At 42.5% G+C, this 20601-nt stretch overlaps 1 protein-coding gene across 1 annotated transcript in view; it reads left to right on the forward strand.

The window, feature by feature from the left end:
• Positions 1–1398: 1398 nt before the first annotated feature.
• Positions 1399–20601, forward strand: part of KCNN1 (potassium calcium-activated channel subfamily N member 1) — a 107330-nt gene continuing 88127 nt past the window's right edge. Inside the window, exon 1 of the mRNA XM_030218710.1 lies at positions 1399–2121. The gene's annotated coding sequence lies outside the window, so the exon portion shown is untranslated. The remainder of the gene's footprint in view (positions 2122–20601) is intronic.

Here is a 20601-nt window from a genome sequence, read left to right on the forward strand (position 1 = left end):
AGGAAGTAATCTGTTCTGGGGCAAAGGGAGCATGAAAATGAAGAGCCGACAGGCGCGCGGCACCCCCCCAGCGGCGTGTACCCGGGGCGGACCGCCCCCACCACCCCCCCTTGGTACGCCACTGAATTGTACATGGGGCTCTCAGTGCAAAAGTTTGGATAGCTCCTGTCTAGCTGCTGGATTGCTGTCTGTATCTTAGTATTGGTGAATTGTTTAGTTATTTAAAGTTGCAAATATGCTTGCATATGAACAGAAAGACTGACCATTAAATATAGTTTTTCTTCAGATTATTTTATGACTTTTTCATGTATGTTTTAAAATAATTAACAAATAAAATGAATTTACTACAGGTACAACAAGAGTGAAGATTTTCTCTTGACCCAAACCAGTAGTCAGCAATACATAAACTAGTGTTAAAACTTTCCATACATTTATATTAAACTATTTGGATAGGGTTTTAAGGACATACATGTTGACACGTTTTATTTATTTCCATTTTGCTCACACCTTTTTCAGTAGTAGCTCAAGGTGAGTGACGTTCAAGTACACTGGATATTTCTCTGTCCCAGGAGGGCTTACAATCTAAGTTTGTACCTGAGACAATGGAGGGTTAAGTGACTTGCCCAAGATCACAAGGAGCAGCAGTGGGATTTGAACTGGCCCTCTGGATTGCACGACTGCTGCTCTAGCCACTAGGCCACTTCTCCACTCTTCACATTGTCATCCAAAGAATAACCTGCCCATATTGACTTGTGGTAACTGTAAGTTATATACTAAAATTGTAAGAGATATAACACACTTAAGCAGGTCTTCAAAAGAGGAACCTCTACCTGAGTTCTATTAAAAAGGTTCCGCTTGTAATAGTGTTGCATTTATCCTAAGCAGTTTCAGTTGGTCATCTTTGTAGTATGATACAACAGAGGGACAGTTTCTTTTCTTTTTATTTGAAATGTAATTTGATGAAAAGTAAACATTAATGCTGAACCTAGTATTCATTTACTACTAAGGATAGGTAATAGACTGTAATGCTATCTTGCTGTTGCAATGACAGGACGAAAAAGTCATATAAGACCAACTGAAACCTTTCAGGTGGTAATGAAACATTTCATCTTTAAATGTAGGTGTGGTTTGTAGCCGAAAGAAGATGTCATGAGGGCAGTTCTGGTAAATCCCACCAATCAGACAGGCCACTTGGACTCTACCAGAACCCAACAGGACCACAGCCAGCTGAAGCAACAAAATCTCACAGGGCACCAGGAGGGAGTCGCAGAGGGGATGCAGCAGCAGCAGCCGGGAGCTGTTCTTCAGCACCACCAGCTCCCGGAACACAGTAGAGCAGCAGTTCAGCACTTCCAGCACAAGGACTTGGGATCATCTTCTGACATCCAACATCCTCACCAAAATCACAGCCGAAGATTGGAGACTGCCGCCCTCCACCACAACAGGCGACTGCAGTTGCACGATCAGCAGCAGCTGAACCAAGGAGCTGTCCTTCAGAACCACTGCCAGTATCCAAGCCCGGCAGTTACCCTTCAGAACCACAACTGCCAACAGTCATTGGCTGTAGAAAACCTGGCTACAGAACCTCTGCACACCAAGCAATGTCAGAAGCAAGAGAGTCTAAACCAGCTTCACCGCTTCCGACAGCCCTGTGATTATAAAGCAGAACTCAAGCACTGCAAGCAGAATCAGAACAGGCTGAGCCTCCTCCAGGGTGAACAAGACCAGCAACAGGACTGCAAGAGGGTTGAGCAGACTCGATTGCAGCACAGGGCAGCAAACCTACAGCAGCAGCAGCAGCAGCATATCAATTGCGAGGAAGTGGAGCTGTTGGAAGAATTTCACTTACCAGCTTTGCAACAGCCGCAGCAAAGTCCGCATCCTCTTCTCTGCCAGGACAAAGCCGGGGAGAAACCCCAAGTGCAGCATTTGCAACCCTTCCAGCATCCGCAGCCTTGCAACTGCGAACCTGAAGAGAAAAATCAATGCCAGCAACCTCAGCAACAAAACCAAGAAGGCAAGCCGCAAGGAAACTTATCTAGCAGCAGTGCACTCTACCCATCTCACTGCCCGTGGCAGGTGCAGCAGAGAAGAAACCAGATCCAGACCGGGGACCAGCAGGTACATTTATATTTCAATAGCTCATCGGATAGGAGTGTGTCTCTCTAGCAGAATGCGTTTCTTGTAATTGTAGACCCTTTTCAATTGTATTAGTGAAGAGGGGGAGAGATAGATAGATACAGAAAGAAAGAGAGAGAGCCAGAGTTGTATATTTCTTTCCCCAGGGAGCAGCAGCTAGGTATGTTTTGATTATTAACCCTTGGAGACTGTAATGCAGTATTTAGAAAACGTTCGGGTACTAGAGTACTGTGACCCAACTTGGAGAAGCCCATCTGAAGCAGGATAACAGATCTTGGAGATGGACAAATGGTGAAACAAGAGACCGCCTTTACAGGTAAAAGTGCAGCTAATTGCAATTTTAAACGTCTAGTTTTCTGGATTTTCATAAACGTCTAGTTTTCTGGTCGCCTTTCAAAGCCTCCTGCTCTTTCCTAAATGCCCTAGATCTTTATTCTGCATTATCTGAGTTGCCTTCATTGCAATAGCCTTTGGAGTTTTACTTCGCCCATGCCTCAGATGCTCATAGCGTGGATGATCTGTGTCATAAAGAAAAGATCTGGGTAGCTTGGGGTCAGCATGAGGTGTTGCGGATACTAATGCTGCATTAGTTCCCATCCCCCCACTGCCAATATGACTTCTTTACCCACCCCCACCCCGCCCAAAAAAAATCAGGCTAACTACACCTATTTCTGGGCCCTGGTCGTACTGTAGGAGGAGAGTAGGTACCTACTTAGTCACATGTTAATAAAAGTTTATTTTCTTATTTTCTCTTTGTGTCACAGCTTACGTTGTTGGCTTTGTAGGCTTAGAACAAAATTGTGGAGCCTGTGCTCTTGTTTCCAGATATTATTGAAACTCCTGGGGGGGGGGGGGGTTCTTCTTTTCCTGAAAGAGTGGAAAACAAGAGATGCTAAATGTTAAAGGTTCAGCTCCTCTATACTGGCGCCCATCAGATTAAAGGTGATCTGTCCCGGCAGGAGGACGATCTCACTGGGACCAGTTAGCTAATGGGGCAGAGCAAACCACCTTGGTGGATCCTTTAATGTCCAAGGCGCGTCCTGAAGGATAGCTGAATTGTCTGCTTTGCAACTTTCATTCGTATTTCTGTTTAAACTCGCCCTGCAGCAGAGGGAACCCCCCGCCCCTGGGTATGCAGGGTGGTCCCTGCTGAAGTTAGTTTCCGATTGGAATGGGAGCATGTGCTAGTGTGCCTCGGGACAGTCCCTGATCTTGTTTCATTTCTTCGGTTCTTTTTCCATGAAAACTGCTTTTTGTAGCAGCCCTGTTCCGGTAGGCTTTCTGCTTAGCACGTCTATCCCTAGATGGGATGATGGGTTTTTTGTAGTGCTGCTTGTAGAAGGTATTGCTTTGTTATTGTTGTGGTTGTTTTTTAACCAAACAATAACGTCCAATTAATAGGAGACCATGCTATTAATTCTCTGTTTTGTTTTTTTTAATTTCTAAAGGAGATAAATGTGAAGCTGTAAGGGGCATCCCTGGCCTTTCCATCTTCACCTTTAATAGAAGATGTGTTGAAGAAGCAAAGACATGTGATGTAAATAAATACAATATTATTCAAAGCATAGTCGCATAGCAGCAGTGACAGCAGAAAAAAAAATGGCCTAGCCAGTCTGCCCGGCAAAATTGTTCAGGTTGAATCTGCCACGCAATGCAGCCTGCTTCCCCCATGCTTTTGATTTTGGGGTTGTAGCTGCCACACAGCACAGGCTGCTTTCCCCTTGCTTTCATTTTGGGGGTTGTAGCTGCCATGCAGTGGGGGCTGGTTTCTTTTTTGAGGTTGTAAGTGCTAGGCAGTGCAGGCTGTTTCTCCATGCTTGGGGTTGTAGCTGCCATGCAGTGCAGGCTGCTTTTCCCATGCTTTCAGTTTTGGGGTTGTAGTTGCCATCTAGTACGGGCTGCTTTCCCCATGCTTTTGTTTTGGGGGTTGTAGCTGCCATGCAGTGTGGGCTGGTTTTTCCAGGCTTTTGTTTTTGGGGTAGTAGCTGCCATGCAGTGCAGAATGTGCTCCCTATGCCTGTTGTGTTGTTGTGTTTTTGTTTGTTTTGCAAATTATTTTAATTGAAAGTAGATTAGCAATAAAACTGAACTGTTCTACAAACAATGTATACAGTCAGATAATACGAAGTTAGATGCTTCTTCAATTTTTGCTTTTATAGGTATATAAATCCTCCCCATCCCCAGTTCCTCCCCAAATCCTCCCCAGTAATCCCACAGCAATGTTGTACTTACAACTGAAACGAAATCATATGCCTGTGACATCCAGGTCCAGTGGAATTCCTTACATCAGAACCAGGATAAATAAAATGCTTCAGTAACATAGTAACATAGTAAATGACGGCAGAAAAAGTTCTAGTTCCTGCCAGGTGATATGGTTATATCATGGCTGCTTGTTACATATCCAGCTATGACCCTTGTGTGGCATGGCTATCCAAAATGCACATACTGCAGCAGGACATGTTTATCCACTTCTACCCTAGCTGAGATAATATTTTATCATCTCTCTGATCTCATGCACATCTTTCTTTAAATTAGTCACCTCATTTTCTAACTCCTCTTACTTTCTTACCTATCTATATGCTCTTTCTTTGCTTATACCCTACGATGCCTATTAAAATGTTCTATTACGTATTGTGTTGACATTGTAAGTAGTGGACTATGCCATACTTTATATTGTTGCTTGAATATTTTTCCTGCTGTAGTTGTCTATTGCTTATCTTAGATTTATTCTTGCTGTGCATCGCCTTGGGTGAATTCTTTCAAAGAGGTGGTAAATAAATCCTAATAAATAAATAAATATTGCCTGATATTGATTCCATCTTGCAGGTTGATCATGTCCCACTTTAAAAGAGCCAGTCTACCTTACACTTTGGACTTCTTTCTTGTTGATGCTTGTAGGGATTGAGTGCTCCTCCACGTTTGAGTGGCTGTCTCCCACTTTATATAACAGGTTGCGCCACTGAGTCAAATTAGGTGACTCCAACTGTCGCCAATTCATCAAGATAGCTTTGCAGGCTAGAGCCAACATAGCATAAAGGAGCTGCTTTTGCTCTTTCCCCATGCCTTTAATTTTGGGATTATAGCTGTCACACAGTGCACCCTGCTTTCCTCATGTCTTTCATTTTGGGGTTGTAACTGTCACACAGTGCAGATTACTTTGAGTATGGTTTTTTAGAAGTGCAAAAGAGGCTGACCTCCCTAGCAGTAACACTGTGAGACTACTGCTAGAAGTCATGGTAGCCATTTTACATGCACAGCCATTAGGGGCAGGGCAAGTGGGGTTCAGTACTGCACTAAAGATCCACTAGCCTTGGGAGGCCTACTTAGATGTGGGAGAGGGCTACTCGTGGGGTGGGCACAGAGGAGGCCTTTTCCAGGAAGGGGTCCTCTTGAGGGGATGGGAGGAGGTTTGTATCATGTTGAGGCGACAGAGGGGGATTGAGATATATTGAGGGGGGTTCAGGCATGTTGGGGTTTAGGAGAGGCTGGGACCTTGGGGGCAGGATGGGGGTCATGTCATGTTGAGGAGAGGTGGGAAGTGATCAGGTCAGGTAAAGGGGGGGGGGGGGTTGAGCATGTTGGAAGGGTTTGGATAGGATCACAAGGTCTGCCCAGTCTCAGGTTGAATGGTTAGTGCCAACATTCAGCTACACTGCCCGGTTAAGTCCTGCTAAATATCAGTGGATGACCAGTTGAGTGCAATTTAAAAGAGTAGAATCCCTATGTATCTAAAATGGCTGACATATACTATTTATGTTCCAGCACATAAACATCTGTGTCACCGTTTCATAAGATAGATGTTCATATGCTGCCACAGAGATGTTTATGTTCCTGTGTTGCCCTGTTGATATATTAGACATCTATTTTCCTAAAATGTGTGTTCATTATGCACATCACATGTACCTGAATGTCTACTTCACCATGTGTTTTAAAACAGACTCTGCATGGTGGATCCTACTCCAGGACTGGCAGGGGATGGCAAACAGGGCAATTGCCCTGGTCCCCCATACCATAGGCTGAAGGCCAGCTTTTGGGCCCCCCTACCCGGTTTCTACCCTGGGGCCCCTGAATGTCTAACACCAGCTGTGTCCTACTCTAAGATATTAGCAGAACTTTAGATGTCCCAACTTGGACGTCTAAATTCTGATTTGAACATCCTTTATGAAATACCAACCTACGTCTCTCTCAATGCAGCCTAGCATCCTTCTGGTGTTGGCCACTGCCTTGTCACATTGTTTCACCCCAAGGACTCTCTCCTTGTCCATGCTGATCAGCCTGTTCCCCTCCTATCACATGTAACTCCCTTGGATTTCTACACCCCAAATACATCACTCAGCATTTCTTTTTATTAAAGGTTAAGTGCTACACATTTAACTAGTCTTCTATTTTGTGTAGATCACGTCTCATTTTACCTAATCCCTCTGGACTGTCCACTTGTTGCAGATCTTTATGTTATCTGCAAAAAGACATGTTTTCCCTTCTGACCTTTTGGTGACTGTTGCATAATGCCAACTTGAAGCAGAACAGAGAGCAAGTGTACTTTCAGTCCCTATATTCTTTCACCGTGGATGCTATCCTGGGTTTCTTGGACCTGCAGCCTTCAGAGGACCATGTTTAAAGGCAGGACTCTGAGCAGCTAGAGGTTACTTTGCCTTCCATAATCACATTTTCATATGGCTCTGGAAAGTCAATTTATGTGGCTATGAAAGTATAAATAGTTCTAAATCATACACACGCCTGCGGTCCCAGATTAGGCTTAGTAGAAACTTGAACCCTTTTCTCATCTTCAAGCCAGAAAAGACAAAAATAGTGGGGTTGATATTTCAAGTGATTTAACCAGCCAGAAATAGCTTCTGGCTGGTTAAATCACTTGTTCAGAGCTATCCACTGATATTTAGAGCCCGCTAAATATTACCACAGACCGCTAGACACAAAACTGTCAATTTTGTAGACAATTCGGGGGTGAAGTTTGCACTTATATGGTTAAATGGCATTCAGCACTTCACTGGATAAGCTGAGTGGTTAAATCAGACCGCATAAAAGTCAGTCCTATCTTTATGCGGTGTCACTTATGCAGTTAAGTGCTGAATATCACACATAACCACATAAGAGAGAGCCGGCCACATAAACCCGGTACTCAGTGCTGGTGCCTGGATACGGCCTGGCATTGAATATACGGGAATAACACCGGAGGCGGCTAAAAAAACTACTCACTGCCACCGGCTGAATATCGACCCCATTACATTTATCAAATTGGAAACCTAAACTATGTTTTGGAGGCCTCTAAAAGCCGGGCTCTTGGCTCTTAGTTCCAGATGCCCCTGTTTGCTGCGTGGCTGGGGGAGTGAAATAATGTTTATGTTAGGTTTAGGGAACTTATCTCAGAGCCCAAACCCTCCAGGAACAATTCCCAGATCTCTCTAGTCACTTAACTCCGAGGACTGTGGACTCCGTGTAAGCTTTAAGGAGTGGGTTATAAAACTGTAAAGGCTCTTCCAGGGATGGGGGAGGCTCATCACATATTTAATACTTTCTCCCCAGAGGTTTGGATTCACATCATTTAGTCTATTTAAAATGGTGGCTTATATACTGGATCCAGCTCTGCAATAATGAAGCTACAGCAGACCACTATCAGGAGCAGTGAGCCCAGGAAATATTCTGCTCATACAGCAGCAGATTTCATTGTGTGTGGTTTTGTTTTTTTCAGTTTGTTGTACACCAACAAAAAGTCTGAATTTTGTTTCAAAGTAATCTGTATATATAAAGACAGATGGTTCTATCTATCTATCTATCTATCTATCTATCTATCTATCTATCTATCTATAGATGGTGCTTAAGGTGTGGGAAAAGCCAAGCATGTTCATAGTGATAAGTCTTTCTGAAATAGTCCTGTCATTGTTACCTCCCATGAGAGGCCCTGGGCAAGCCATTTCACTCCAGAGGTTCTCCATTTCATGCCTCTAAGCTATGCAACATTGCCCTGCTTTTGATGCACGGGTGCACCACGCATTCAGAGAATGTTCAGTGGGAAACTGCTTTTTCATGACCCTCAAAGACTGAAGTTCAGAACCTCTAAACCAGTGGTAAATGACTGATCTTAATACCACTATTCACCCCTTCCCACTCACTTTGAAGCTGGACTGGATGAATGCAAGGCAGGGTGTACAACTTTCCTTCCCAGAGATGACAAGGAAGTGTTAATTTATAAAGTGCATTCAGATGCTGTAAATCTGAATGATTCCAGCATTATATAGAATGTATGGCATAAAGCTTTTAGCTTCTGACTGAGATGCCTTTCTTTCTCGTTATGTATTTACAGTTTCCTCCTCCTTTGGCTCCTAGTTCATTGGAAATGAATCCCTCAATGGAGTCTTTGTGATTATTTATTTATTTATGTTTGCTTCGTCTTTCCCATATACCAGTGCTAAGTCTTGGAATGAACTGCCAAAGCAATTAAAAGGGATATTAGACCATCAATTATTTAAGAAGTTCTTAAAGACATTCCTATTCATGAAAGCCTATTCCTTAACGAATTCCACCATTTGACTCTCCCGTTGTGGTTTGAAGTGGGACTCTTACCCACTTGCTCTTGTTGGACAGTTTTTCCTTCCCATGTCTTTTCTGTGAATTCCTCCTCACTCTGTCATCCTATGTTTGTACCTTCTTTTATTGTAATTTTTTCTTGAGCTACTGTACGCCACATTGTGCCTATACTTGTGGGAAAATGTGGGATAGAAATGCGCTAAAATAAATAAATAAAATTATCAAATTTAAACCTGCGCATTGTTACACTTCTGAGCAGTTTACAATTTCTCAGGTGTAAAATTCAACTGACCATTACATAAATAAAACTTAATTCACATTATTAAAGCAAGTAGGATTTGACTGATTTACAAAATGAAAAAATAAATCATGGCCCCTGAACTGAAATGATCATATAGGAGCCAGCTATCTGGGTGTAGTGGGTGCTGAGCACACCCCAATGTTGAACAAACTCCTGCATTGTGTTCAGGAAGAGGTGATTTGTATTGTGTTTGACACCCCCGCTCATTTTGAAATGGCTCCTATGTGTGTAAACCACACAAAGTGGAGGAACACACAGTCCCCACTTACACCAGCAAGAGAGAGTCCGAGAAGTAGGGTGGATAGGCTCTTCCAGAAAACCAAGGGAGACACAGGTTCAACAAGGTGATCTTTATTGAAACAACTTAAAATACTCCACACAGCTGCTGTGTTTCGGCGTCAAAATGCCTGCATCAGGAGTCTTGCATTGTTCGTTGTACAAAGGTAGGCAATGTTTCCAAAGCAATATGCAACTTTAGATCAACACAGTAGATCCAGAGTTGTAAAGCATGCAAAAACGTCTGATGACGTCTCTCTTGGTTTTCTGGAAGACCCTATCCATCCTACTCCTTGGACTCTCTCTCTCTGGCTCCTATGTGTGTGACAGATGGAACCCTAAAAAGATCCTGCTGAGAGAACCACTAAGAATGCACTGGTTGATGTCCGCTGTTAAGTTCAGAACTGGACACCTAGTAGATAATCTTAAACTCAATGTAACAGTCAACCAGTGAAGAGCCATTAGCACAGGTGTAACATGATCAAAACATTGAAGGCCTCCACCCACACAAACAGTAGAGTTTTGAGCAAGTTGTAATAGATACTTATTACAGTAGTTCAAACAATGATATACTATAATTTGCATGCAAACCCCTGAATTCTGTATATGGCACTCAGAAATGCGTGTGCAAATTTGAGCGCATGCCCAATTTGCGTACACAATTTAATTGAATAATGAGCCAATTAGCACCGATAATTGGACCCTAATAATCAATTGGGATTAATTTAAATTTACGTGAACATATTTATGTACCGGGATCCGCATGTAAATTTGACACACGGCTCCAAAAAGGGAGTGCGGCCACAGGAGGGTCATGGGCAGATAAGGGGCATTCCTGCAATTTACACACGTTGTTTTAGAATAAGGGGATCCATGACAAATTTAGGCACAAGGTTTACACCAGGGTTCAGTTGGTTGAAATCCTGATGGCTAACGTTCGTTGCAGATAGTTAAGCACTATCCTATAATAGCTTAATGCTATATTTTTTCAGCGCCATTTACTGAATTTGGTCCAGAATGGATACAAGTACAACTTTAAAAAGACACAGCAAGATCTTATTAATGAAAGTAACAAACGTCAAATGAGAATCAAAGATTATCCCAAGTCATAATTTGCTTCGATTTATCAGTAATGAAAATCATATTTGGTGGTGAGTATTAAAAATTAACAGATACAACCAAAACTTCAGTCGCTGAAAGCAGTTGAACTAAGTCTACATTTTGTGGGCCCTTCACAGTTATGACAATAATAGAATGTTATCCACATACATTCGAAATTTGACATCCAACTGTTGTGATAAATGACATCATGGAACCAGATTAAGACTGAACAACGTTGATGAAAATGCAGATCTCTGTGGCACACCTCTCCCTAGAGAATGCCACAAGGATACACCTGCAGAAGTACGTACACCCTTCCAAAAATGATTGAAACCAGCTCAAAACAGTGCCTCCAGTCCTAATCTGCTTCAACAAAGCAAGCAAAACTTTGATAGTTCACTGTATTGAAGGCAGCAGAAATATCTCTATGTACTAGCAAGAAAGCTGTATCTCAAGCATCCAAGTCATGGTACTGGATATTCAACAAAGAAACAATCGCTCCGCACCATGGCCCAGCCGAAAACCATATAGCCAGTCATCTAACAGCTGATTAGTATTGACAGAATCTTTTCACCGGGACCAAACTATTTGTCTGACCAATTTCCCTGAAAATAGAAAGGAAGAAATAAGATGATAATATACCTAATCTGTCACAGAGCCAGGGAAGTCTCTGAAAATTGGCTGCACCATTGTTCTCTTTAAAGGCACTGGATGTATACCAGAAGAGAGCAACCAAATCAAATAAAAAATCAATTATTACATTTTTTTTTAGATTTCATGCCAGCCACAGAAAACCTGTCCAACTGACTATAGGTTAAGCACCTATGCTCAAAAGCTTCCAAAATTTCAGACATTGTGGGGAGCCTAAAAGTCAGCCATGAGGTTGAAAAGCCAACAAATGAAGGTCTTCATTCAGCCAAGGCTGTATTTTCTTCATTTCTAACTCCCCTCCTGAAGGAGCCAGCCATCACCAACTCACCAATCCTCAGCCAGGAGCCACAGACTGGGCCTCTCTCTGGTACTCAGTATATGTAGACCCTGAGCCTGACTTCATTGTGTCACTTTTGTGTGATGGCAGTTTTCAACAGGGGCACAGGGGCCACAGACTAGGCCTCTCTTCGGTACTCAGTATATATAGACCCTGAGCCTGACTTCATTGTGTCACTTTTGTGTGATGGCAGTGTTCAGCAGGGGCCACAGACTAGGCCTCTCTTCGGTACTCAGTATATATAGACCCTGAGTCTGGCTTTATTGTGTCACTTTTGTGTGATGGCAGTTTTCAACAGGGGCACAGGGGCCACAGACTAGGCCTCTCTTCGGTACTCAGTATATATAGACCCTGAGCCTGACTTCATTGTGTCACTTTTGTGTGATGGCAGTGTTCAGCAGGGGCCACAGACTAGGCCTCTCTTCGGTACTCAGTATATATAGACCCTGAGTCTGGCTTCATTGTGTCACTTTTGTGTGATGGCAGTTTTCAACAAGGGCACAGGGGCCAGAAACTAGGCCTCTCTTCGGTACTCAGTATATATAGACCCTGAGCCTGGTTTCATTGTGTCACTTTTGTGTGATGGCAGTGTTCAGCAGGGGCCACAGACTAGGCCTCTCTTCGGTACTCAGTATTTATAGACCCTGAGTCTGGCTCTTTGGTGTCACTCTTGTGTGATGGTTGAGACTCTTTCCTGGTGGTGACCTATTGAGCAGAAATCAAAGCCTGATCTGCAATGTGGCAGCTCACAGTACTGCCACAAAGCTACTGGGCTGCCTCCTCAGGACTTCCTCCTGTGATATGTTTGTCTGTGGTAGGATAAGGTCAGATTTGCCTTGAGTTAATTATTAGATATTTTTCTTGGATAACTAAGAGGTTTGCAACCTGAGGACAAGAGGAGCATTTTTGAACACCCATGATTATGATCATATAAGAAATCATATGTTAAATAAAAATATTTCCTTGGATCTAGTGATTGAGAATGTTCCAAGAAAAAGCCAGATCAGAGGGAACTGTCAACCATTACTACTACAATTTTAACAAGAGAACTGTACTCCTAAATCTTCAAAACAAAAAATGTTAGGAAAACTGCAGTGAATACGGTAGGATTGTGACTTTAGCTAGATATCCAATAGTTACCTGACTTCATTAGCCCCTTTGAAAATTGTCTGAGGGTTATTTCCTAAATTGAGGTATCTGGTTTCACTAAGCGGCTAGATTCAGCCACAGCAAAAATGGGCATTCAGGGAGGTGGGGTTAGGTTAGGAGAAAGAAGTATATACATACATTTGATTTTCAAAGTTTACACACACAGATTTAAAACCATAATTCGAGGTAAAGGAAATCTATGCATGTCCTTTCTCAAGCATCCTGATGCCCCTCCCTCCTGCCCCATTACCACTGAAGCAAGTCCCCTTTATCCTTTCCCTTATAATCACAAGAGAAGAATGAAGGATGGTTCTTCTCCAAGAAATCTTTTATCAAATCTTCTTTCCTTTATTGGAATGGCCTAGACTGTCTTCCAGTAAAGAGACCCTCTAATATCATGAGAAAAGATTACAGAGGGATGAGGGAGGTCTGGGGTTGACCCATTCAGGTCAAGGGCAAGGGACTGTTGGGGCCTTTGCCCAACCTAAATTTTGTCCTACATGACATCAATTAGCAAACTTGGTGGCAGCAGTGAAGGTTAAATTGGTCCTCTCAACCAAAAAAGTGTTCCAGTGCCCTTCATCTTTCAATGGCTGAGAGGGGAGGCAATTTGGTGATTTGTTGCAGTGTTGATCACGAGGGATCGAGAGGACACTGGCTAGGAGGGAGGAGATCCTAACAAGGATCCTGAAGGAAGAGAATCACTCATTTGCTAGCCAGTCAACAAATTTTAGGATAGCTTTCAGCTTCTTTATGACTGACAGCCTAAAATATTCAAATATCTAGCAGATCACCTGTTCTTTGAAAATTCCCCACCCTTTTTATCCATTACTTTGACAACACACATATAAATCATCAGATCAATAAAGTTTTCTGGCTCTGAATAAGGACCAACCCCAAGAACCACACTGTTTTGTAAACGTCAGTGAGTAAGAAAGCCAAAAACAAGCAGAAATGATAGAGCACAGGCTGCTACAATTTATTTGTTTGTTTATTTGTTACATTTGTATCCCACATTTTCCCACCTATTTGTAGGCTCCGGTGTAAACAAATACAAAGTGATATTGTGGTTAGATAAAGTTCATGTGGCACAGCCACATTAGGGAATTTACAACCTAAACCTCTGCAAGCAGAAATGGCACTACTTCCGAACAACATGTACAGCTCCAAACTGGCTTTCTCCACTGGGCGATATGGCATTTCCTTGTGGGATTACATAAGTACATAAGTATTGCCATACTGGGACAGACCAAAGGTCCATCAAGCCCAGCGTCCTGTTTCCAACAGTGACCAATCCAGGTCACAAATACCTGGCAAGATTCCAGCATAAAATGTATTGAACTTTCCCCAAGTCATTTTAATAATGGTCTATGGACTTTTCCTTTAGGCAGCAGGCCAAACCATTTTTTAAACCCCGCTAAGCTAACCGCCTTTACCACATTCTCTGGCAACAAATTCCAGAGTTTAATTATGCATTGAGTGAAGAAAAAGTTTCTCAGATTCATTTTGAATTTACTACTTTGTAGCTTCATCGCATGCCCCCTAGTCCTATTATTTTGGAAAGAGTAAACAAACAATTCATGTCTACCTATTCCACTCCACTCATTATTTTACAGACCTCTATCATATCTCCCCTCAGTCGTCTTTTCATTAATGTAAATATTTAGTGCAGTTCTGGTATATGATCAACAGGCTATGAAATTTGCCATTGTATGGTGTGCTGGCGTCACTGGATTCCCTTTATTGCTGGAGCCCAGGTCACCCTTTCTATAAACTAGAGATTGCAAAGAAAGATTTTTTTTATTATTATTTCTGTAGGCATAGAAAGGGGAAATATTCTTTTTGAATGATTCTCAGTATCTCTTATGACATGAGAGATCCTATCTTGCATTGGTTGAGGAAAAGAATGAACAGCAATACATGCCTTCCATTATCCAGCCAGCAGGAAAGGATTTAGCCTTTGCAAGAAGAGAAGACACAGGAGGAGCTCAAGGATCCAAGGTACTGGGAAGGAGAAGAGATGATGCAGTGTGCATTCATTTGGTACAGCAATGTCTGTTAATGTTAGCGGTGCAGTGTGCCCTCATTTGGTAAGTCAATGTCTTCTTAATGTCATTAGTGCAGTGTGTGTGCTCCTTTGGTAAGTCAGAGCCTTTAATGTTATTGGTGCATTGTGCATTCTCCTTTGGTAAGTCAGTCCTTTTGTGCTGTTATCAGTGATGTGTGCACTCATTTTGTAAGTCGGTGTGTTGTGTTAAATGTTATTGGTGCAGTGTGCATTCTCCTTTGGTAACTCAGCTCTTTTGCGGTGTTATCAGTGCTGTGTGCACTCATTTGGTAAGTCAATGTCAGTTAACGTTATCAGTGCAGTGCACCCTCATTTGGTAAGTCAAAGTTGTGTTAAATGTTATCGGTACGGTGAGTGTGTGCTCTTTTGGTTAGTCAGTCCTTTTGTGGTATTATCAGTGCTCTGTGCAGTCATTTGGTAAGTCAGTATCAGTTAATATTATCAGTGCAGTGTACCCTCATTTGTAAGTCAGTGTGTGTGTTAACTGGTATCAGTACAGTGTGTGAGTGCTCCTTTGGTAAGTCAGTTCTTTTAAGGTGTTATCAGTGCTGTGTGCACTCATTTGGTAAGTCAGTGACAATGTTATCAGTGCAGTGAACCCTCATTTGGTAAGTGTGTTGTGTTAACTGTTACCGCTACACTGTGTGTGCTCCTTTGGTTAATCAATCCTTTTGTAATGTTATCAGGCAGTATGCTTTCCTATGCCATTTTAAAAATCAGTCTGGTTCCAGTGCTGGATCCAGCATTTTTCCAGTTTTACTTGTGCACACAGATGCAGAACTTCAGACTCACAGAAGCCTACAAGTTACAGTACACACACATTACAGATGTCAAGTGCTTCTGAGAATCTCTTCTTGACTGTAAAGGATGATGCTGAATCCACCAGAAGGCTCTGGGCACCCACTCTCATTTTCATGATTAAGGAAAGAAACTCTTCTCTTACTAGAATGTCAGTTTAAAATTTGGCCTCTTCTCATACTTGTCATTGTTAATATATTCCAGTCTTACCTGCGTTTTTCATTTCCTTCAGCTGAAGGGTCTATGCACATGTGTCCTGTTTTGCCTTTAGTTCATCATTTCACGGACCCTCCTACCCCTGAAAGTCACAGTTCATTTTCCATCTCTGGTACTTCATAGGTTTTTTTGTTTTTTTGAAATACCTAGAATGTCACCTCCAGATCTTCCAGTCAAAAGATGGCTAATGCTGCTACTTGGAGATCACTTAGTCCATGGTGGCCCTTCTGCTGCCAGCAAACAGGATCCTCTACATTCTTATGTGGCGTCTCTTTCACTAGCACATACAGAAGGACTGAACAGCTGATACCTGTGCTCTTTATTTCCTACCCAGCTGTTCCCACCCACACTGCAGGGATATATCCTAGGACTATTTTTGAGATCTCTCCTCAGGGGTGACTGCAATGACTTAGGGCTGTTTCCTTGTCCCACCGAAGAAAGACTGGGGGATGAGACAGAGGCCGAAGATGGAAGTACAACCTTGAAATTTTTTTTTAAAATGAAAAATAAAATGGAGTAAACAAAACAAGCAAACATGAAAAAACGAAATCCATAAATACCTACAAAACCAGAAAAGGAACATAAGATCATAAGAAAGTCCAAAAAAATAGACAACATAACAAGTAACGCAGAAAAATAATTTCCCCCTAGTTCCTACAACTATTGGCTGGTACCCAAGTTTTCTAAATATTTTCCTCTCCTGTTCCCAACCTATTCCTTGCACTGTCACAGAATATGATTTCAGATAGACGCCCTCTCTCCTGGTGCAGTACCACAGACTCCAGCTGATCTCTCTCCTTTCACTTCTTGACAGAAGGAATCCTCTGTGCTTAAGATGCATGAGCAACATTTTTGTCCCTATATAAATGGGAAAATATTCAGCAGAGCACCTAAATGCAGTGGCGTAGGAGGGGGGGGCGGGAGGGGCGATCCGCCCTGGGTGCACGCGCTCGGGGGGTGCCGGCCTCGCTGGTTCCCTGCTCTCTCTGCCCCAGAACAGGTTACTTCCTGTTCCGGGGCAGAGAGAGCAGTGAACCAGCGGGGCCGACGCAGCTCTGAGTGACGTGCACTCGGGGCGGATCGGCCCTCCTGCAGGTAAGAATGCGGCCCGGGGGAGGTTGCACTCCGGGGGGGGGGGGGGGGGGGGGTCGCACCGTGCTGCACCCGGGGGGTGGGTGCGCAGCGGCGACCCGCCCCGGGTGCCATTAGCCCTCGCTACGGCACTGCCTAAATGGCTTTCTGTGTTTTAGCCTGCACACTTTCCAGTTAGTTTGTGGTGTCCCTCAAGAATTGTTTCATGCTTCCCATACTTTCCAACAATATTATGATCACTGGCTCTACAGTGTTATATTTATTCTTATAGGTGGTTGAGTAAGTGGCTGGCAGGTGTATGGGAGAAGGGTTTAATGATGGAAGGGTAGGAAACTGGCTGCTCGCTTTTAAATATGCCTTTGTTTTAATGTTTGTGAAGGATTATGGGCCAGATTCTATATATGTTGCCTAAAAAACTGACACCGAAGGAAAATGCACTTAAGCATATTCTGTAAACTGCACCTACAGTTAGGTACAGTTTACAGAATACACCTAAATCCATCCACGCGACTAGAATTTAGGCACAACTATTTACGCCAATGAAAACTTGGTGTAAATACCCACGCCTAACTTGAACGGGTTATTCTATAACGCTTCGCATAAATTTTTGGAACGCCCATGGCCCACCTATGCTCCTCCCATAACCATGCCCCCTTTGGGATCTGATGGTAGAATTTACGCAGACTACATTATAGAATACACCTTGCGAGTTGTGCGTGTAAATTCTACTCATTGCCCATTACAGCTGATCATTTTTGCATGTTAGCATCTAATTATCGGTGCTGATTGGCTTGAGTGGAGGAGTGGCCTAGTGGTTAGAGCACTGGTCTTGCAATCCAGAGGTGGCCGATTCAAATCCCACTGCTGTTCCTTGTGATCTTGGGCATGTCACTTAACCTTCCATTTCCTCAGGTACAAACTTAGATTGTGAGCCCTCCTGGGACAGAGAAATATCCATCGTACCTAATGTAACTCATCTTGAGCTACTACTGAAAAAGGTGTGAGCAAAATCTAAATAAATAAATGTACAAATCAGAATATGCCCAGATTTCCATGTGCAACTCAAGACACCATATATAGGGTAGGTGTCAGTACTCAAATGCCAGGCCAGCCTTCGGGGTGGGGTGATCACTGAGGGACCCACCCTACAATAGCCAGGCCCCCTGCAACCAGTCACAGAATCTATGACAAGGCAGAATTGGTGTGTAGAGCCTGAGCACTTTCATTAAAACTTGGGGACCATGGGTCAATTTTAGTAGACTCACCCTTGAAAACCAAGTCTCTAAGTTGACCTCGAGTGTCTTTCACTCACTTTGGAAGCTAAAGAGATTGAGGCCATTTTTCTCTAAATCTGTCTTTCGTACTTTGGTTCAATCCCTTGTCCTCACCAAATTCGACTATTGCAATTCCATCTAGGCTGGACTTAATGGTGGTCTTCTGAAAAAAATTACAAACTGCTCAAAATACTGCTGCTCATCTTATATGTGGATCGCCTTGCTTTTATATGAGCCACATTGGTTACCAATAAGATGAGATATCTTTCAAATTATGTGTTTTCATTCACCAAATCCTGTTTGGTCAAGCCCCATCATATATGAATAATCTTATTGAATTACCCACTCGTAATGCTGTTTCATCAACTAGAGAATATCTTGTCTTACATTTCCCTATCTATAAGAATTTGATATATAAAACAATTTGCTAATTTCTCCTATCAAGGCATCAAAATTTGGAATTCTCTTCCTAAATCAGTCAAGTTTACAGATGATTACCTAACTTTCAGAAGACTTGTAAAAACACATTTCTTCAGTCTGGCTATTCTGAATACAAAGAACTCTATTTGAATTTTACCCACACCCTTTTCTTAATCTCGTTTCCCATCTAGTCCTGCCTAATTATGCTCTCACCTATCCATCCTTTGTTTGTCCTTGAGATAGTCTAAATCTCTGGTTACTTACTGCACATGTATTAATTTCTTCTTGAACTTATTGTAATTTGTGTTATATTCTGTACATTATTATGTTTTATTCACTTTACTGTTCGTTTGTAAGTCACATTGAACTTGAGTCCATTTCGGGCTAATGTGGGGTATAAATGTCATGAATAAATAAATAAATAAACAAATAAAAGGTGCCTGTACTCAGTACCCTCAAGTACTCCTTCAAATAAAGCCCTGGTTATAAATGAATAAATGGCAATGATGATAATTCTGCAGTGGGTTCTGAGAGGCCAGTGACCATGTTGCTTCTTAATCCAAGCTTTTACACTGCTGTCAACTAGTAATTACATAGGGAATTATTTTGAAATTCTCATAAAACTGAGATAAAAAAAATCTTGGTGATAGTAAAGTGCCCTGGCCAATACTTTTTGTGGTTGATTATGGTACTGTTACAATGACTAACTTAAAAGAAATATAGCAGTTATGATGAATCGCTTAGGGGTCCTTTTACTAAAACGTAGCACGCGCTAATGGAATTAGTGTGCACCAAATGCTAAGAAGCCCAAATGTATAAAACGGGCTTTTTTAGCATTTAGTGCATGCAAATTCCATTAGCGCATGCTAAACTTTAGTAAAAGGGCTCCTTAGTTTGGAAAAACGTATTTCTCAGGGTGTTCATACTTCTTTCTTTAAGAACATAATGGTTGCCATCTTGGGACATACTGAAAGTCCATCAAGAAATAAGTAGTGGATTTTCCAAAGTCCATTTTAATAATGGTTTTTAGACATTTCTTTTAGGAAGTTAGCCAAACTTTTTTAAAACCCTGCTAAGCTAACTGCTTTTGCCACATTTTCTGGCAACGAATTCCAGAGTTTAATTACATGCCCCCTAGTTCAAGTATTTTTGAAAAGAGTAAACAAGTGATTCATATCTACCCGTTCCAGTCCACCCAATATTTTATATACCTCTATCATATCTCCCCTCAGTCGTCTCTTCTCCTAGCCGAAGAGCCCTAGCCTCTAGACTTCCCTCATAGGGCAGTCATCCCATCCCCTTTATAGTTTTTGTCGCCCTTCTCTGTACCTTTCCTAATTCCGCTATATGTTTTTTGAGATGCAGTGACAGAATTGCACACAGTATACAAAGGCATTATAATATTCTTATATTTGTTTTCCATTCTTTTCTTAATAATTCCTAACATTCTATTTGCTTTCTTAGCCGCCGCTGCACACTGAGCAGAGGGTTTCAACACATCATCAACGATGACACCTAGATCCTTTTCCATATCATTCGTTGCTCTTTTCTGATGTATTGAACAAATGGCAATCCAGACTACTGGATATCCTATTGACAGTTACTATACAAATGATCCTACATAATTGGAAATCTTGCTTGCTCTTAAATACTCCCTCCACTCTCTATCTCAGTTGATAACACCCTCATCGTCCCCGTCTCATCTGCCCACAACCTCGGTGTCATCTTCGACTCCTCCCTCTCCTTCTCTGCGCATATCCAACAGATAGCCAAGACCTGTCGCTTCTTCTTCTATAACATTAGCAAAATTCGCCCTTTCCTGTCTGAGCACACTACCCGAACTCTCATCCACTCTCTCATTACCTCTCGCCTTGACTACTGCAACCTACTCCTCACTGGTCTCCCACTTAGCCATCTATCCCCCCTTCAGTCCGTTCAGAACTCTGCTGCACGTCTTATCTTCCGCTTGGACCGATATATCACCCCTCTCCTCAAGTCACTTCACTGGCTTCCAATCAGGTACCGCATACAGTTCAAGCTTCTGCTACTAACCTACAAATGCACTCGATCTGCACCCCTCCTTACCTCTCAACCCTCATCTCCCCTTACTTTCCTACCCATAACCTCCGCTCTCAAGACAAATCCCTCCTTTCAGTACCCTTCTCCACCACCGCCAACTCCAGGCTCCACCCTTTCGGCCTTGCCTCACCCCATGCATGGAACAAACTCCCTGAGC

Source organism: Microcaecilia unicolor, chromosome 11 (assembly GCF_901765095.1).
Source record: "Microcaecilia unicolor chromosome 11, aMicUni1.1, whole genome shotgun sequence".
Lineage (NCBI taxonomy): Eukaryota > Metazoa > Chordata > Amphibia > Gymnophiona > Siphonopidae > Microcaecilia > Microcaecilia unicolor.